The sequence below is a fragment of the Heteronotia binoei genome, chromosome 5 (assembly GCF_032191835.1).
Source record: "Heteronotia binoei isolate CCM8104 ecotype False Entrance Well chromosome 5, APGP_CSIRO_Hbin_v1, whole genome shotgun sequence".
NCBI classification, from domain to species: domain Eukaryota; kingdom Metazoa; phylum Chordata; class Lepidosauria; order Squamata; family Gekkonidae; genus Heteronotia; species Heteronotia binoei.
In genome coordinates this window covers 30326570-30344308 of record NC_083227.1, presented here as the reverse complement: position 1 = coordinate 30344308, position 17739 = coordinate 30326570, and the positions used below count along the sequence as shown (strand labels likewise).

Below are 17739 nucleotides of genomic sequence, written 5' to 3'. Positions count from 1 at the left end.
CCACCACGATTATAACTGAAACATAAGTGCTGTGGACATAGCTTCCTAAATTTGGAGAGGATCTTCAGTGCCCTTGAGAAAGTATTTGATGAACAAGGAAAGGAAAGGTCCCCTGTGCAAGCACCAGTCATTTCCGACTCTGGGGTGACATTTTCACAGCAGACTTTTTACGGGGTGGTTTAAGCAGCCCCGTGGTGCAGAGTGATAAAGCAGCAGTACTGCAGTACTGTGATCTGAACTCTCTGCTCACGACCTGGTTTCTATCCCAGCGAAAGCTGGTTCAGGTAGCCGGCCCAAGGTTGACTCAGCCTTCCATCCTTCCAAGGTCGGTAAAATGAGTACCCAGCTTGCTGGGGGAAAAGTGTAAAAGACTGGGGAAGGCAATGGCAAACCACCAAAAAGTCTGCCGTGAAAATGTTGTGAAAGCAATGTCACCCCAGAGTCAGAAACGACTGGTGCTTGCACAGGGGACCTTTCCTTTTCCTTGCCATTGCTTTCCCCAGTCATCTACACTTTCCCCCCAGCAAGTTGGGTACTCATTTTACCGACCTGGGAAGGATAGAAGGCTGAGTCAACCTCCAGCTGGCTATCTAAAAACCCAGCTTCTGCTGGGGATTGAACTCAGGTCGTGAGCAGAGATTAGGACTGCAGTACTGCAGCTGTTACACTCTGCACCATGGGGCTCTTATGATGAACAAAGGGAACTCTAAACATATGGTGGCCAGTAAAGGAAAGCAAAGAAAAAGTCCCAAATAGTAATTTAAATGTGCAGGGCTTCCTCTGCATTGGTTCCTCTCCTGCTTGAGAGGAAAGGAGGCTGTAGGAGGCCCAGGGCAGGAGGTCTATTAAGAGCTCTCCCTTTAGAACAAGCCTGTTATTCTTTATGATGTGAAAGTGTGTTTACTCTTGTTTTCAGAAAGAAGACAGGAGAAATAAAGGAAATGTTGGGAAGTAGAGGGGCAGAAATGTCTCCCATTTTACTCAAGTCAGTTTGGGTGGCTGGGAACCCAGAGAAGCATTTACAGGACTAAAAAAAGTGGGGCTCTTGAGAAATATTTTCTTCTTAATAATCTGTCCTGGTGTGAAGAAAAGGTCTTAAGATAAAATTTTGAGCTGGCCTTTTGAACGCACCCAGAAGAATGGCAGGAGGGTCTCTCCAGAGAAAGAGGCAACAGAGTACTTGTAGAGAAGGGCTGCCCGGTCAGCGTAGAAAAAGGCCACTCGCCCCCCAGCATAGTTCAAGTTGACTTGATCCTCTTGAGTTCCTCAGGCAAGGGAAGGGCATCATCTTTAATTTGAGGCTGATACCTGCCCCCCCCCCACTTCCCTATTATCCAGATCCCGTCCTTAGGACTAAAGGTAATCTATTCCTTCCTCCTCACAGACTTTCTGGCTACCTCCACAGCCCAGTCTTCCTCACTTCCCACAAGGACTTCCCAGAAATGCCAGCCTCCTGTGAATCTCTCACATCCCAGCACAATAGTCCAGTCAGCAAATCTTTCAGGATTGTTGGGCAGATCTTGAGTTTTTTCTCCTTGTCTCACACTTTTCTGACCCTCAGAAAGGATGAGTTTGGGATGGGCTTTGTCTGGATCCAGAGTCACGTTTGCTGTTGGAGGAAAATGAAGACATAAGGAGAAGCAGACTCAGTTGGCCTGGTCTGTTTCCTCCCACCTGCTTAACCCTGTTAAACATCTAAATCACATGAAAATGAGCTGAGCGTGTCAAATGGATCTTAGTTCAGATTGTAGACACATCTCAAAACAGGTAATGTCACCAAATTCAGCTGTAATGGACTCTGAAGAAAAAACGGAGACTGTAAGGTGCTTCCCATTGCGTTCAGCCTGCCAGACAGCTGACTTTGACTGGCAATTTGGGACAGTCTTGGGATGGTATGTTTCAATGAAAGAATAAAGATTGGAGAATAATATGGCCTATATGCAGTTTCCCAGGGAATGTGCTGTAAGATAACATCATGCCAGCAATAAAGTGAAGCCAATGGCCTGCTTGCATTTCTCAGAGGATGCACACAAGCGCAAACCTTCACACCATGGCCTGAAGAATCTGCTTTCCACCCTTCTATCTTTGTAAAGGTTGTAACATCCAGTGGGATGCAGACCTGTTTTGTGCAAGTTTCATTGCTCCTACTTAAGGTATGACACAGATCTTGTTCTTGTTTGGGGTTTCTGCATGGATCTCTATGGCTGTGCAATTTTTTCTGTATCTCAGGAATGATAAAACTTCTTTACAATCCAACTTTTTATTATGTTTTTTTTTAAAAAACCTTCTTCTCAAGGTGTCTCTCAAAAAGCGAGAGCAAAAAACACTCTGCTAATAGCTTCTGTGCTTCACACCATAGTTAACATGAAGTAAGAAAGACAGAGGATGGGCATTTAGGGATGGGCACAAACTGGCTCACAAACTAAAGTCCCTCATGAATTTTGGCTACTTTAAATGGCTTGGAACCATTTAAACCCCTGCTTTCTGAAGTTTACGAAAAGCAGCTGTGCAGCAGATAAGAGGGGTTTAAATGTTTAAATCTGCAACATTCATTAAAAAGTAAGTCTCTAGACCTCTCTGTTGTGAAAATATGCAAGAAAGGTCATTTAAATGGCTTCAAGCCATTTAAACCAAATAGCTGAGCAGGGGGAGCAGAAAGCAAGGGTTTAAATGGCTCTGAGCCATTTAAACCCCTGCTTTCTGAAGTTTACGAAAAGCAGCTGTGCGGCAGATAACAGGGGTTTAAATGGCTCAGAGCCATTTAAACCCTTGCTTTCTGCTCCCCCTGCTCAGCTATTTGGTTTAAATGGCTTGAAGCCATTTAAATGACCTTTCCTGCATATTTTCACAACAGAGAGGTCTAGAGACTTACTTTTTAATGAATGTTGCAGATTCAGAGAACCAGATAATAATGTAACAGTGCCTATTTAAAAAAATAACAATAACAAAAAGTCTCCCTGAGGTCAGGAAAATAAGTGGTTACCAAAAGGTCAGGGTCAGAAAAAATGGCTGCTGTTTGGGTAGGAAAGATTGTATGTGAACAATGGAAGACAGCACCAGGACAGGCTGGACTTCTGCCCTTACATACTGTTCTTCCACAAATTCAATAGTTTTTTTTAAAAAAAACATGAATCCAGTTCGCAATCTATAGCACCTTGAAGCTGAGAGGAACCTCAGAAGCAGGCAGAGAAATCCACTTAAATGAAGCAGATACCCAATCCGGTCTCTGCCTCTCAAGGGAAAGATTCTTTTTTTTTTAAATTATAATCATTATTTTATTTCTTCAACATATAACAACTTGCCACATTAAACATACCAAAAGAAGAAGGACAACATACTATATATACAGGAGGAGTGTGGATGTGGCCAAACAAGAAAAAGAATAAATTTTTGTATTTGGGATTGAGGAAAAAAAAGAAACATATTATAACCTTATAAACACACCCAGTTAGCATAGTCACTTTCTCATCCCCCCAATTGATATTTCTTCATCCAATTATATAATTTTTCCCAGTTTTTAAGAGTATCACATTTCGGCACCCCTTTCAACTGATTAGATAAAACATCCATCTCAGCGGCATATAAAATTTTATCGATAATCTCCTCCTGAGTTGGACAGGTTTCCTGTCTCCAATACCTGGCGAACGAGATTCGTGCCGCCGTAAGGATATAAATTGTTAGTTACTCATCCTCCTGTGGGATCTCATTTCTTACCAGCGATAATAACATCATCTCCGGTTTTAATGGTATATTTATATTTAACATTTCTTTTAACAATCCATGAATTTTAACCCAAAATTTTTTTGCTACTTTGCACAACCACCAAATATGATAATAGGTGCCTATCTTTTCTCCACATTTCCAACACATAGGTGATATTTTTGCATTGATTTTAGATAACTGTATTGGAGTAATATGCCATCGATGAAATAATTTAAAGAAATTTTCTCTATAATTAACTGGTTTGAGAGTCTTGTAATTTACCTTCCAAAAAAAGGACCACTGGCCTAAACTGACATTCCTTTCAAAATTTTTAGCCCATCTAATCATAGTATCTTTCACAATTTCATCTTCTAATTTTATTTGGCTCAAATAATTGTACACCTTTTTGATAACCTTGTTTTTTCCGTATACAGTATTTTATCGAAATCAAAATTATCTTTAGTAAACCCTCTTATTTTATCCTTATTATATTTTGTCATAATCTGATTCATCTCCCACCAGTGTATTTTTACCCCAGCAGCATCCAGATCCTCCTTCCTCAAGGGAAAGATTCTGAAAGGCCCTCAAGTGCTCCTGCCCACTAACTGTTCTCTTATCATTTCAATATAGTGGCAGGTAAGTGAAAGGAGGCAGGTCGTCCCTTCAGAGTTCACCTTTTCTTTCACCCTTACAGACCTCCTCAGAATAAGAAGGAATTGGCTGTTGGTATGGAAGGTAAGATTTTGAGGAACAAAACAAGAGCGTCCAGTAGTGTTATCTCTGAGAACAGCAGACAAATACAGATTGTAAGATGAAACTTTTTAGTTTAGAAATAATTGATTAGAGTATGAAAAAAAAGTACCTTTCTGCAGTTGAAGTTCAAACTCCAGAATGTCTGAAGAAGCAAAGGAACAGAAAATGAGCAACAGATCATCACAAATCTTGTGACAAAATCACAAATCTTGCGACAAAAATATCAGTTAATAATACTGTCTATTTTCTCTTGGGCAGGGAAGGAAGCATAGCCTCATCTTCTCAGGTTTTGGAAGCTAAGCTGCATCAGTACTTGGATGCAAGACCAAGTAAGGTTCCACAGAAGGCAATGGAAAACCCACTTATTATCATACTTGCCTTGGAAATCCCTTGCTGGGGTTGCCATAAGTCAGTTCAGACCTGATGGTACATGCATAAGTATTTTTTTGTTTTCAAACAATTTTATTAGTAACATATGGTAATATATTCAATTTCTTACATCATTAATAACTACTTTTTTCCTCTATCCCATATATTACTTTCTAACCACCCCTCCCCCCCGTTACTTGACCCCCACCGGTGTACTATACTTAAAATATTAATATTAAAGGCACCCTTAATTAATAAGAACCAAAATTCATATCCTCCTCCCTCTTATACTTAGTCATTATCAAAAATTGTCCAGTGTCCTTTTATTTTCCACTCTTTTTCTACATATCTTCTGAACTTTTTCCATTCCATCTTAAATACTTCTAAATCATAGTCTCTTGAGGTTCTTGTTAACTTGTCCATTTCACTCCATGTCATAATTTTTACAATCCAATCCCATTTCTCTGGTATTTTTTCTTGCTTCCACAACTGCGCATACAATGTCCTAGCAGCTGAGAGCAAGTACCAGATTAAAGTCCTATCTTCTTTTGGAAATTTTTCCATTTGTAATCCCAACAGAAAAGTCACTGCAACCTTGTTAAAAGTCATATCCCAAAATCTTAGAAATCTCTTGTTGAATCATCTGCCGATACTTTTTCACTCTTTCACAAGTCCACCACATATGGTAGAAAGAACCTTCATGGTTTTTACATTTCCAACATCTGTCTGGCATCTTATTATTAATCTTTGCCAACTTTTTAGGAGTCATGTACCATCTATACATCACCTTAAAACAGTTTTCTTTGATACTCTGACATGTTGAGAGTTTTATAGAATTCTTCCACAAATATTCCCATGTATCCATCTGTATTTCTATATTTACATTAATTGCCCACTTAATCATAAGATTTCACTGCTTCATCTTCCGTAGACCATTTTAAAAGTAACTTATAAATTTTCAAAATTAATTTTTCATTATCTCCAAGCAGAACATTTTCCATTTCCATTTATTCTCGTCTTATTCCTTCAGTTTTAAGATCACTTTCCACCAAACTCTTTATTTGTTGCATTTGAAACCAATCATAATTCAGCTCCTCAGCAATTTTCAACTCTATTTTACCGCTTTGTATTTTTAATAGTTGATTGTATGACATCCATTTTCCCTCTCCTAACTCAGCTGTTATTTTTATTACTTCTGCAGGCACTATCCATAGTGGTTTTCTCTCATCACCATATTTCTTATACTTCATCCAGATATTTAGCAAGTTATTTCTTATATAATGGTGAGAGAAAAAACCATCCATCTTTTTCTTCCCATAATACATATAAGCGTGCCAGCCGAATTTATTTCCATGACCTTCCAATGCTAAAAGTTTTTTATTCAATAATGTCACCCTATCTTTTATCCACACCAAACAAACTGCATCATGATATAGTCTTAAATCTGGTAACTGAAATACTCCTCTTTCTTTAGTGTCTGTTAAAACTTTCATTTTAATCCTTAGTTTCTTTCCAGCCCATACAAATTCTGAAATCTTTCTTTGCCATTTATTAAATTGTTTGCTGTCTTTCACCATCGGGATAGTTTGGAATAAATACATTATTCTCGGCAAAATGTTCATCTTAATTGCAGCTATTCTCCCAAGCAATGAAAAATTAAGCTTGTTCCATTTTATCATGTCTTCATCCTTTTTACGCTATAACTTTTCATAATTATTTTTAAACAAATTAATGCTCTTCATTGTTATTTCCACACCCAAATATTTTACTTTAGAGGTAACCTCACATCCCGTTAACTTCTGCAGTTCCTTTTATTTACTTGCATATTTTTACATAAAAGTTTTGATTTTTCTTTAACATAAAGTCCCGCCAGTTCTCCAAAATTTTGTATTTTAGCTAACAACAAAGGTGTTACTTGTATAGGATTTTCATTTATAAACATTATATTATCTGCAAATGCTCTATATTTATATGTAAATCCTTTAATTCTCATTCCTTCTATTTCTTCATCATCTTGTATTTGCATCAATAAAATTTCAAGAGTCATTATAAACAACAATGGTGAAAGCGGACAACCTTGTCTTGTGCCTTTGCTAATTTTCATTTCATCTGTGAGATCTGCATTTATAAATAACCTTGCATGTTGTTCAGTATATATTGCCTTTATCATTTTTACAAAGTTTTCCCCCAACTTTATTTTTTCCATAACTGCAAACATAAAGTCCCAATTCAGATTATCAAAAGCTTTCTCTGCATCCACAAAAAATAATGCAACTTCCTTCTCTGGATGTCTTTCATAATATTCTACAATATTTACAACAGTTCTAATATTGTCTCTTATTTGTCTTTTGGGGAGAAAGCCTGCTTGATCCTTTATAAAATGTATTAAATATTGTTTAAGCTGTTCTGCCAGGATTCTTGTGTATATCTTATAATCATTATTTAATAATGAAATTGGTCTATAATTCTTTACATTCGTGACATCTCTATCTTCCTTTGGGATCAACGAGATTACAGCTTCTTTCCATGTATTGGGTATTTTCCCATTTAATCTTATCCCATTCATCAATTTTTGAAGTTTCGGTACTAACTGTTCTTTAAGCATTTTTTAAAAATTTGCCGTATATCCATCTGGTCCAGGTGCCTTTCCAATTTTCATTACATTAATCGCTGCTTCAATTTCTATTTTTTCAATTGGATCACTCAATTTTTTTTCCATATACTCAGTTAAGGGTGCTATTTTGATCTTTTTTCAAATATGTTTCAATCCTTTCTTTCTTTACTTTAACACCCTTAAATAAATTAGCATAATACTTAAAACATTCTCTTTATTCCTTCTTGGTCCACCAACTCTTTCCCATCAACCACAATTCTGTTAATAATTTTACTTACTCTCTTTTTCTTCAATTGCCAGGCCAAGTACTTTCCAGGTTTGTTTGCAACCTCAAAAGATCTGTTGCAATTTTCTCAAATTCCATTCCATTTCCTTATTTAACAAATGTCACATTTGTGTTTGCAATATTGTAATCTCCCTTATAATTTTCTTTTTCCCTGGTCTTTTTCTTAATTCACCTTCTTTCTTTTTAATTTCATTTTCAATGTCCAAAATCTGTTTGTCTTTTGCTCTCTTATCTTTATTATTCAGTGTTATTAGTATTCCTCTCATTACTGCCTTATAGACATCCCATACCGTCTGAAATTCTGTATCTTCTCTTTCATTAACTTGGAAATAAGCTTTAGTTTCATTTTCTAAAGATGTCATTATTTCTTTATTTTGTTGTAAATCTTCATTTATCCTCCATCTTCTCGACTTTTTAGACAATTTTGTAATCCACATTATTGGGTTGTGATCAGCTCCTATTTTGGGTAAAATCTCTATCTTCCTTGTTATAGCTCCCAAATCTTTAGTACCCCACAACATGTCAATTCTAGAAAAGGAGTTATGTCTGGCTGAGAAAAAGATATAGTCCAGTACTTCAGGGTTAAACTTCCTCCATATATCCTCCAAATTCTCTTGTTTAACCAGCTCAAAAAAAGATTTCGGCAATTTCCCTTCTTTAACAATTGTTTTCTTCCCAGATCTATCTACTGTATTCTAAATTGTTCCATTAAAGTCTCCCATCAATAAAATTTGCTCTACTGTCAGTCCCCTTGAGACCATTCTGTGAGCTCAGCTAAAACACGCTCCAGCAAACACACACTATCAACCAAGGAGACCAGTTTTGATAGGTTCAATTTGGCCATAGACACAATGTAATGAGAACGAGGGTGTTGATGTCCCCGAAATGGATAGGGTGAGTGTCTCCATTAAATGAAAATCCCCTTTCATTTTAGGGGCTCCTTCTATCACCTACTTCCAAGTTTGCCAGTGCATGGTTACAGAAATGGCTAGAGATCAGCAACTGAGAACAATTTAGAGAAAATCCGAACAATTCATTTCTGAGCCAAAGTCGCAGGAGAATTCTGGCCAGAAAGCTTTACATGGTGCATTAAAATGGCCTCCTGAATTGGTACACAAATGCTTTGCATTCTTGGGTCTACTAATTTCTAAGTACCTTGGAGTGTATGAAAACACATCTGGCCCACTCTAAAGTCCAGTCTGAAATCCTTGCAGCATTTCTTCATTACCTTTGAATTGCTCCTTGATGTCCTCCAAAACATGACTTAAATCCAAGAAGTCCCAGATGCGCCACTTTAGTGCAAGAGGAAAAGCCAATGGACTCTCAAATGGCTCTTTTTCTTCATACCTTGAAAAAAATCACGTTAAAGTACCATCCATTCAATTCAGAATTTCCACCAGCGGATCAAAGAAACAGAGGAAGGAATCGGCAGGAAGCCAACTTTGTGGGTGTGGGCGCCATGGTACCCACCCATACTTTCCCTGGTGTCCACCGAGTGTTTATAGAAAGAGGGCAGGGCCAAGTGGGGCTTTTGCCCATTAAGATGTCTGATTGGCCACTGGAGATGTGATTGTTAAAAACACTGCTTTAGTGGCAATTACCCCTCAGCACAAAGATCTTCAGTCTGCGACTGAAGGTAAGCTGTGGCAGCCATTTTGTAGCAGCCATTTTGTGGCTGCACCCAGCATGGGGCATCTGAAGCCTCAGAAAGATTGGGGATCCCTAGCCTTGAGACACAAGCTGAGGCTGAAAGCAGAGGGTGGGAGGCTCTTTGGAGAGGAAAACTTCACCTTGCTGTGGCTCCTGAGACTCTAAAGTCACACAGCACCTGTGGGGGATGGCTCTTAAAAAAACAAAGCAAGGCTTATTTAGGTTCAAAACATCACAAAAGGGAAGGAGATGCAGAGGATTCCTGTCTGCCCCCAGTCATTTCTCGTGCTGGAAGTGGTATGTGTGTGTGTTTATTTTTGCTGCTCCATATGGAGTATTCTGTGCACAGGGAAATAACTCCCCGCCTCAGGATAGTATCAGCATTAAAAATGTATCCAGGTGGACAGCTGTGTTGCTCTGAAGCAACAGAACAAAGTTGGAGTCCAGTAGTAACTTTAAGGCCAACGAAGACCAACTTTTTTGGTCTTAAAAGTGCTACTGGACTCCAACCTAGCATTAAAAATGGGGGACAGGGAGGCAAGCATTCTTCCTCCCCCAAAGTGGCAATCGAGGCATAAATGAGCTCTGTTTTATTCACCACAGTTGCTGTGTGGCTGTGGGGAACCCAGAACCAATTCTTTTAAAAAGCAAACCTCAACTTTGGCAACTTCGCATCCCCTGCCCTTATCTGCCTTGCAAACATCTATGAAAAGAAAATGAAAGCTGGTGTGGTATAGGGGTTAGAGGTCTGGATTTGGACTGTAGGACCCTGATTCAGTACTGCAATCAGTCATGCAGCTCACTGAAAACCTCTCTGACAGGGTTGCTGCAAGGATAAAATGGAGGACAGAATCAGGGACAGTGCCTCGATGTCTTTGTGTTCCTCTCCCATAATAGTAGAACTCAGGAGCACCCAATGGAGTCACTGAGAAATAAGCCTGGAAGAGACAAAAGGACACACCTCTTTACTTCACCAATAATTAACCAGTGAAGTTCACTGAAGAAGAAGACTGCAGATGTGTACCCTGACCTTCTCTCTGAATCAGACTCAGAGCAGCTTACAATCTCCTTTACCTCCCCCACCCCAGCACACACAACAGAAACTCTGTGTGGTAGGTGGGGCTGAGAGGGCCCTCATAGCTGCTGCCCTTTCAAGGACAACTCCTGTGATAGCTCTGGCTGACCCAAGGCCATTCCAGTAGCTGTAAGCGGAGGAGTGGGGAATCAAACCTGGTTCTCCCAGATAAGAGTCCGCACACTTAACCACTACACCAAACTGGCTCTCTGGAGTTCACTGCAAGTTGAGGAAGTGATATCCACAATCACAGGGTTTCCAAAGGGGATTAGACAGATTCATAGGCAAGAGGTCCATCAGTGATTACTGGATTTGGGGGCGAAGAGAGCCTCTGCCGCTGAAGACAGGAAACCTCTGAAGAGCAGTGCTTGAGAGGAAGCATCATGGAGAGTCTTGGCCTCCATGCCTCATCTCTTTGCATTCCAGGGGCATTTTTGGCCACTGTGTGAAACAGGATGCTGCTGTATGTAACAGGCTCTATTTATGTTCCTAAGAGTGTAGCTGATAGTGATAGTGGCTGATAGTGGAAGACAACATGTCACATCACTTCATTGTCCTTGCTTCTGTTCCTTTTAATGATTTGTGTGGGGGGGGGGGATGGAAACCAAGCCCAATAATGTCACATGGCAATTCTTCTTTTAAATCTATCCTGGGACACTTAAAACAGAAGTGCACATTTTCTAATCAACAGCCATGCATTCCCCATAGTGGGCTTCTCTGCATGGTAAGGGCTTTCTTTCAGTTGCCCCCCACTGTGACCACATGGCTTCCTGATAGGGGATTTCCTCACCCCAGTCAGTATGGCAGCCATCCCCCATTCTGCAGTTTGTGTGTGAAGGGGGGGGGGGTCAAAGGTTTTTCCCCCTTGATAGGATAACTGACATACTGATGGATGATTCTACCAAGATGCCAACGGCAGAACTGGAAACCAAAAGTCAAAAAGCATGAAGGGGTGGGGAAACTACTGCCATTCCCGATTCCCCATGACAATGAATACAGGGCAAACAGACAAGATGGAATCAGCCAAGGCTTCTTCTGAATATGAACAGTGCCATGTAAAACATCAATGGAAACATGGAACACACACCAACTCCTGTTTTCTCATGGGTAGTCTAACGTTACACACCTTCACACACAGAGCACATAGAATAGGGCCGTGTGGTCATCATAATGCTCAATCGCTAAAGTACATATGAACATATGAAGCTGCCTTATACTGAATCAGACCCTCGGTCCATCACAGTCAGTATTGTCTACTCAGACTGGCAGTGGCTATCCAGGCTCTCAAGCTGAGGTTTTTCATGCCTATTTGCATGGACCCTATTTAGTTGGAGATACCGGGGATTGAACCTGGGACCTTCTGCTTACCAAGCAGATGCTCTACCACTGAGCCACCATCCCTCCCCGTACCTTAATAGTCAACCCTCAATGCCAACCAAGGCATTATTTAGGCCAAATAAAGTTTATCTCCCGCCATTCTGTGGAATAAACATAGCCAAGGAGAATCAAACTCTTTATTTTCCTGGGGTATTCTCAAAAAATGTGACTTTGGCAGCAGTTGCCGCCACAACGCAAGGATTCTCCTGTATGATTGAAAATAAACTGCAGCAGCCATTCTGTGACTGGCTCCGGCTCCTGTGGCAGTCATTTTGTGGAAATGATTTTGGAGCTGCACTCACCACCCCATGTCAAAATTCCAAAGGTGATCCTGAGGGACCACATTCTTCACAGGCTACCAAGTCCAATCCCAGTATTAAGAAAGTTAATGCTGAAAATCCACTTACCTCTGTAAGGTGCTTCTGGCATCCTAAAGAAGAAAAGCAGAGAGAAAGAAGAGAGATCTCAATGCTTGCTAAAAGGCCATACCAAGAAGACTTCTCAGACCTTGCTGGCTCTTTGCTTGTGTCCAGCTGGCAGACTTCACTCCAAGACTGGGGTACATCTTCATAAAGGGAAAGAAAATTCCCATTAGGTAAATATCAGCAGACAAAGTGCAGCCATTTTAGTGCAGATCTGGGTGATCTGCTTTGACAGGTCAACAGTGGCAACTTTCACAAAGGGATTTTTCCTCACATGGAAGGCAAGAAGCCCTCATATTAAGGTGTGTTCTTGTGGCCACCACAAACACGGAGGCGTCCCCAGCAGACGTTCTTTGCATCAGCCTTGTGTTGTTATTTTCTGTCTTTCTCCTAGAGGGCATTTCCCAGATTAAAAAAACAAAGATAATAGCTAGATTACACTAGCATTGTAGCAAATAATGACCCAGGCTTTCATTTTTTAAAATAATAAAGTCCTTACTGTTCCAGAGTTATAATTGGAAATGTGCAGCTTGCTTTAAAACAAAAGCTAGGAATTATTGAAGATTAGAAAGTCGTAGCTATAGCAATCTAGGCACTACCCTTTACTTTAATTCCTGAAAGAAGTCCTGAGATGGAGGGAGGACAGTGCCCACAGGGACTGAGAGAAGCAGAGCCAAACTCTGCCACCTTTTAGCCCTTTGTGTGTTTTAAAGAGCTCCCCGTGAACCTGGCTTTACTTGCATGGCGTTCCCCAGAATGCTGGTTGACACACAAACACACTTTTGCTTCTGAGATAGAATGGAAGCCTAGCAGCCTCAGTCTATCAGGGAGGGACAGGGAGCTGTGGGGGGGGGGGGGGGGGACACATTTCCAGGGGGTGGAGTTTCATAGGGCCACTGTGATAGTTTCTTCCAGCTTGCCCCCAGTTGGGGATTTAAAGGTTTAGAAGAGAAAGCAGCCTATGTGTACAGATGAAAACTTGCTAGCAACAGACACTGCACTGGCTTGCTTCTGCGCTAAGCGAAGGAAGCACAAAAAGGGTTTGGAACCAGTCTCCTCCCCAAGGGGAATGCAAGTTAATCCCGCCACATCCTCACCTGCAGAAGAGCACTGGCTGGCTGCTCACATTTCTCTTCCATCTCCCAGATGAGGCTTTCTAGAGAGAAGAGTTCCTCAGAGAGTTCAGCCAGGCGCTGGTCCCTGTTCCTTGCTACCTCCTTCTCCACCTCTTCCATCTGGGCCAGCAAAAGTTTCTCTTGCTTATCCAGAAACGTATGCAGCCGCCTGAATTTGGTCACTATCTTCTGCTGCTCTCCTTTGGTTTGTTTCTGAGATGGAAAAATAAAGCGGGGGAGTGGGGAAGAAAGAGTATAGCTGGTCTTTGCAATGGGAAGCGGTCCCTTAGGAGATTCCTACCAGAAGGGCACTTATGCCTTTCCCAGTGATCGCATTAACATTTGGAATGAAAACAGAAAGACTCCAAAGGACCCATCCGAAGCCCACCTGAATTATCTTAGCATTAGTTTTTTCTTGTATTGTTTTATTTTACAAAACTCAAATGTGTACAGCAACCAAAGTCAAAGAGAGCCAAAGAAGCTTCTCATGTCTACCCCGTCCCCAAACACAGAGACACAAAGTTTCCTTCCATGTGGACCTCCTGCACTGGCATGGCATCGAACCCTTTTCATTGCAGAGCTACAATAGGAAAAGTGCTCCCCCTCACATCCACAAAAGTGGACTCCACATGGTTTTTCATTCACTCTTTTGTTGAAAACCAGGCCATTCCAAATTGGAGGAGGCTGCTGTTTCACTTAAGTTTTCTCTGTGTATGTTTCCAGTACTTGTTCAAGACAAAAAGTGCTGAAGAAATTTCTCAAGTCTACAAACACACAAACACTATGGTTACCTACGCATGGAGCTTTTGCTGTGGTATGCCAAACTAACCTGTCATCACAGAGATATAAAAGGATGCTCCTCTTAACAGTCACAACAGGGGAGGGGAGCGCAGGATAAAAACGCAAAAATAAATAAATTTAATTCTAAGGGGTCTTGCATTAATTTTCTTGTGGGAAACCAAGCCATTCCAAATGGCAGGAGCTGCCTTCTCACATGAGTTTTCTGCATTTTGGACTCCAATTGTTGTCCACTTCCCAGCAACAGAGACACTTACAAGCAGGTCTTGGCTTTCCTTCGCTATACTGGCTTTGTACGCCAGGATTTTGTTCCTCTCCTTCCATAGAATTTCCACACAATTGCAGAACTGATCCTAGGAGGGGAGGAAAGACCAACAATTGAGGTCTGTTTATTTTTAGAAGTTTACTATGAAACATAAAAAGCAAAATTGTCATCAAAGACCAAAACAGACATAAATGCAGGATGTCTTGTCCCATGTTACCCCTGGCCAGAGGGTTAACAGCAATTTTGTGGTAGCAATTATTTTTTTAAAGGAAGAAGATAGTGTGAGGGAAAAATAAGCAAAACTCTCCTACCACAACACTGCTGCCCACTGGCAGTTCAGCAGAACAGCCAGCTGGCCAGAAATCAACACAGCCAACCCAGAAGAGTGGTAATGCCTGAGCATCGCTCCTTGAGTAGGAACAGAAGGCTAATAGCAAGCCAGGGAAAGGGCAGCAAAGAGAAACGTAACTCCCTCTGGGCCAAAGCCTGACAGTTACCCTACAAAAAGTGTTGTGGGACACTGAGGAGGGCAGCAAGGTAGGACCCACATGTCCTCCCCACCATCATCCACCTTGCAAATTTCCTACCTTGTAGTCTAGGGAAGCCTCCTCCACAGGAGCTATGTTGTGATATTGGTGCTCCTGGGACTGCTCACAGACCGCGCAGATGGGGGCTTCATCATCTTTGCAGAAGAGCTTCAGAGGTTCCTGGTGCTTCTGGCAAACTCTTTCCTTTCTATCTGCCACGACTGTCTGATGCCAAAAGCAAGCAAAAAAAGCATTTGTTTTATATCCCCCCAAATTTCTGAACTCTTTCTCTGTCCTTGTAGATATTGGACATAACCAGCGAATTAATCAAGAAAAAATACATTGTATAGGAAAGTAAGATCCTTTATAGACACTTCAGATTCCTTTGAAAGCCAATGTGCTGATAATAATTCCTGGTTCAGACTAAACCACACAATTTCTTCATCCACTTGGTCTGTCGATTCACAAATACACCCCTAACTACTCAGCTGGGGGCTCCCCTGTCCTGTAGGAACAAGATCTCAAGTAGCATCTGGGACTGCTGCAGGAGGAGGAAGCCAAAAATGAAGGGAATTGGAACATCTGGGCCCAAATACTCTCCAAAACATACCTATATTAAATATAATGGAACTCAAAATCTCCTTGTTGTCCCCGGGCCGAAGGAAGCCCGTTTGAAATCTACAAGGGATAGGGCCTTCTCCGTAATGGCCCCTTCCTGGTGGAACCAGCTGCCGGAAGAGGTAAGGGCCCTGCGGGACCTTGCTCAATTCCGCAGGGCCTGTAAGACAGCCCTCTTCCGGCTAGCTTACAACTAACCGGCACTGAAACTTGAAACTGAGTGTAGCTTGAAAGATCACTGTATGTTTCTAATGTTTTAAGTATATAACTGTAATGTACTGGGATTGGCGCAGTAAGAGACCAGAGTCGGAGAGTGATTTCAGCAAGCTTTACTTCAGGAACACACACACACAGACTGAGCTCTGTTCAAACTTCCCGCTCCTTTATACAATTCTTCCCCCCTTCTGATTGGTCCTTAACTATCTACATGGATTGGCTATTTACAGGGCCCTAAGGGCCGAGCCTGGATATTGATTGGCTACTTATGTTTCAATCCTTCCCCTGATTGGGCACGCTTAGGCCTTCTCTGGAACCCTGGTGTGGAGTTCAAGCTCTGGCTTGTTCGGCTTCCCTCCAAAAGTAACAGTTCCCTCCAAAAGTAACAGTTCTCCCATTTGAGCCTAGGACACAACACTCCCACAGCGACACCTCTTGAGAATTAGCTTTGCTGCTAGATCTCAATACAGCAGAGGCAAGAGCGCCCCATTAATAATGGATGGGCTATGTCACTGCTTCACTGGAAGTGTATTATGTCAATCGGAAGCTGGGGGCACAGGACTGAGAGCACCTCCTAAACAACCACATTCTGCTATTTACAAGGGGCGTCTCCTGGTGGAAGAGATGGCAAGGGCTTGGAAGGTGACATTGGAATGGGAGTCAACCTGCAGCTGAATAAGGAATCAAAATACAATACTGACATTGTGAACAAACCAGCAGAAACAAGGTTGCTCTGATCCAAAGGCAAACTTCAAGCCAGACACCAAGAAAACTCCTTTCCCGGTGAAAAGGAGCACACTAGGAGCCCAGCCGGATCAGACTGAAGGATCAGACTATCTGCTTAGCCCAGGATCTTCTTCCGAGCTCTGGTTGACCAGATGAGGACAGCTAAAGGCTGAAAGATTCCCAGATCGCTGTTAGGTATCTGTGGCCTACAATGACATTTGTTTAATATTGACCACTATTTGCATTCCAGCTAGGACTCTTATTTTCTTCGACCGAGCTACAGGGACAGCAAGAAGAAATCGTGGCTAGTTTCCAGAAAGATCCAGAGATTTCTCACCTTCTTCTCCCCGGCAGCCTCCTCCAGGGGAGTCACCTGGTGATCTCGGTGCTCCCGGGATCTGCTGCAGACCACGCAGAGGGGGGCTTCGTCCTCCTGGCAGAAAACTTCAGGGGCTCTTGGTGCTTCTCGCAGACTCCCCCTTTCCCTTCTTCCTCCTCCACTTCCGCCCCCTTCCTTTCCGAAGGATAGAGTTTCTGGATTATTTCGACAAAGTTGGCCAGCTGCTGGTTGGGGCGGAGGTTCCTCACCTGCGCCCTTCCTCTGCACTGGGGGCAGGAAGGCTCAGCGGCCGCCGTCTCGCCCCAGCTGCGGGTCAGGCAGGCTCGGCAGAAGTGGTGGCCGCACTGGGCGATGGTCACCGGGTCGCTGAAGAAGTCCAGGCAGATGGAGCAAGAGGCTTCCTCCCGGAGTTCCTGCACGGGACCCTCAGCCGCCATGGCCGCCTCCAGTAAGATGGAGAGCGAGAAGAGCCGAGTTAGTTTCGTTTCCCGCTCTCCCAAGCTGCGAGGGGGTGTTTCCCTTAGTCCTGCAAATGACTCTCTGCCGGCACCCAATCAACGCCCTGAGGAGGCCAGCGGACCTTGGCAGCAGGGAAACGCCTCCTTCGGCTGGTATTTGCAGGCGCCTCGGAGGGAAGAGAAAGAGACTGGGGACAGGCTTCTTTCTCTGGCTGAGGGGTGGCGGGGGAGAGGGTCAGGGGTCTCCAGCGAAAGCAATGAACCACACAAGGGTGGGGCTTAGAGGTCTGTTGAACAGATGTCTCAGGTGTCTTTCTTTCTTGACAACAAAATTGCATCTGAACTGAGAAATCCAAGATAATGGTATTTGCCAAGTCTTGCAAAATCCAAAAATACATATTTGATGGGAAAGAGATAGAGCAGGGGAA

At 42.3% G+C, this 17739-nt stretch overlaps 1 pseudogene; it reads right to left on the bottom strand.

The window, feature by feature from the left end:
- Positions 1-1081: 1081 nt before the first annotated feature.
- LOC132571349 (E3 ubiquitin-protein ligase TRIM7-like) lies at positions 1082-17293 on the bottom strand (annotated as a pseudogene).
- Positions 17294-17739: the final 446 nt, after the last annotated feature.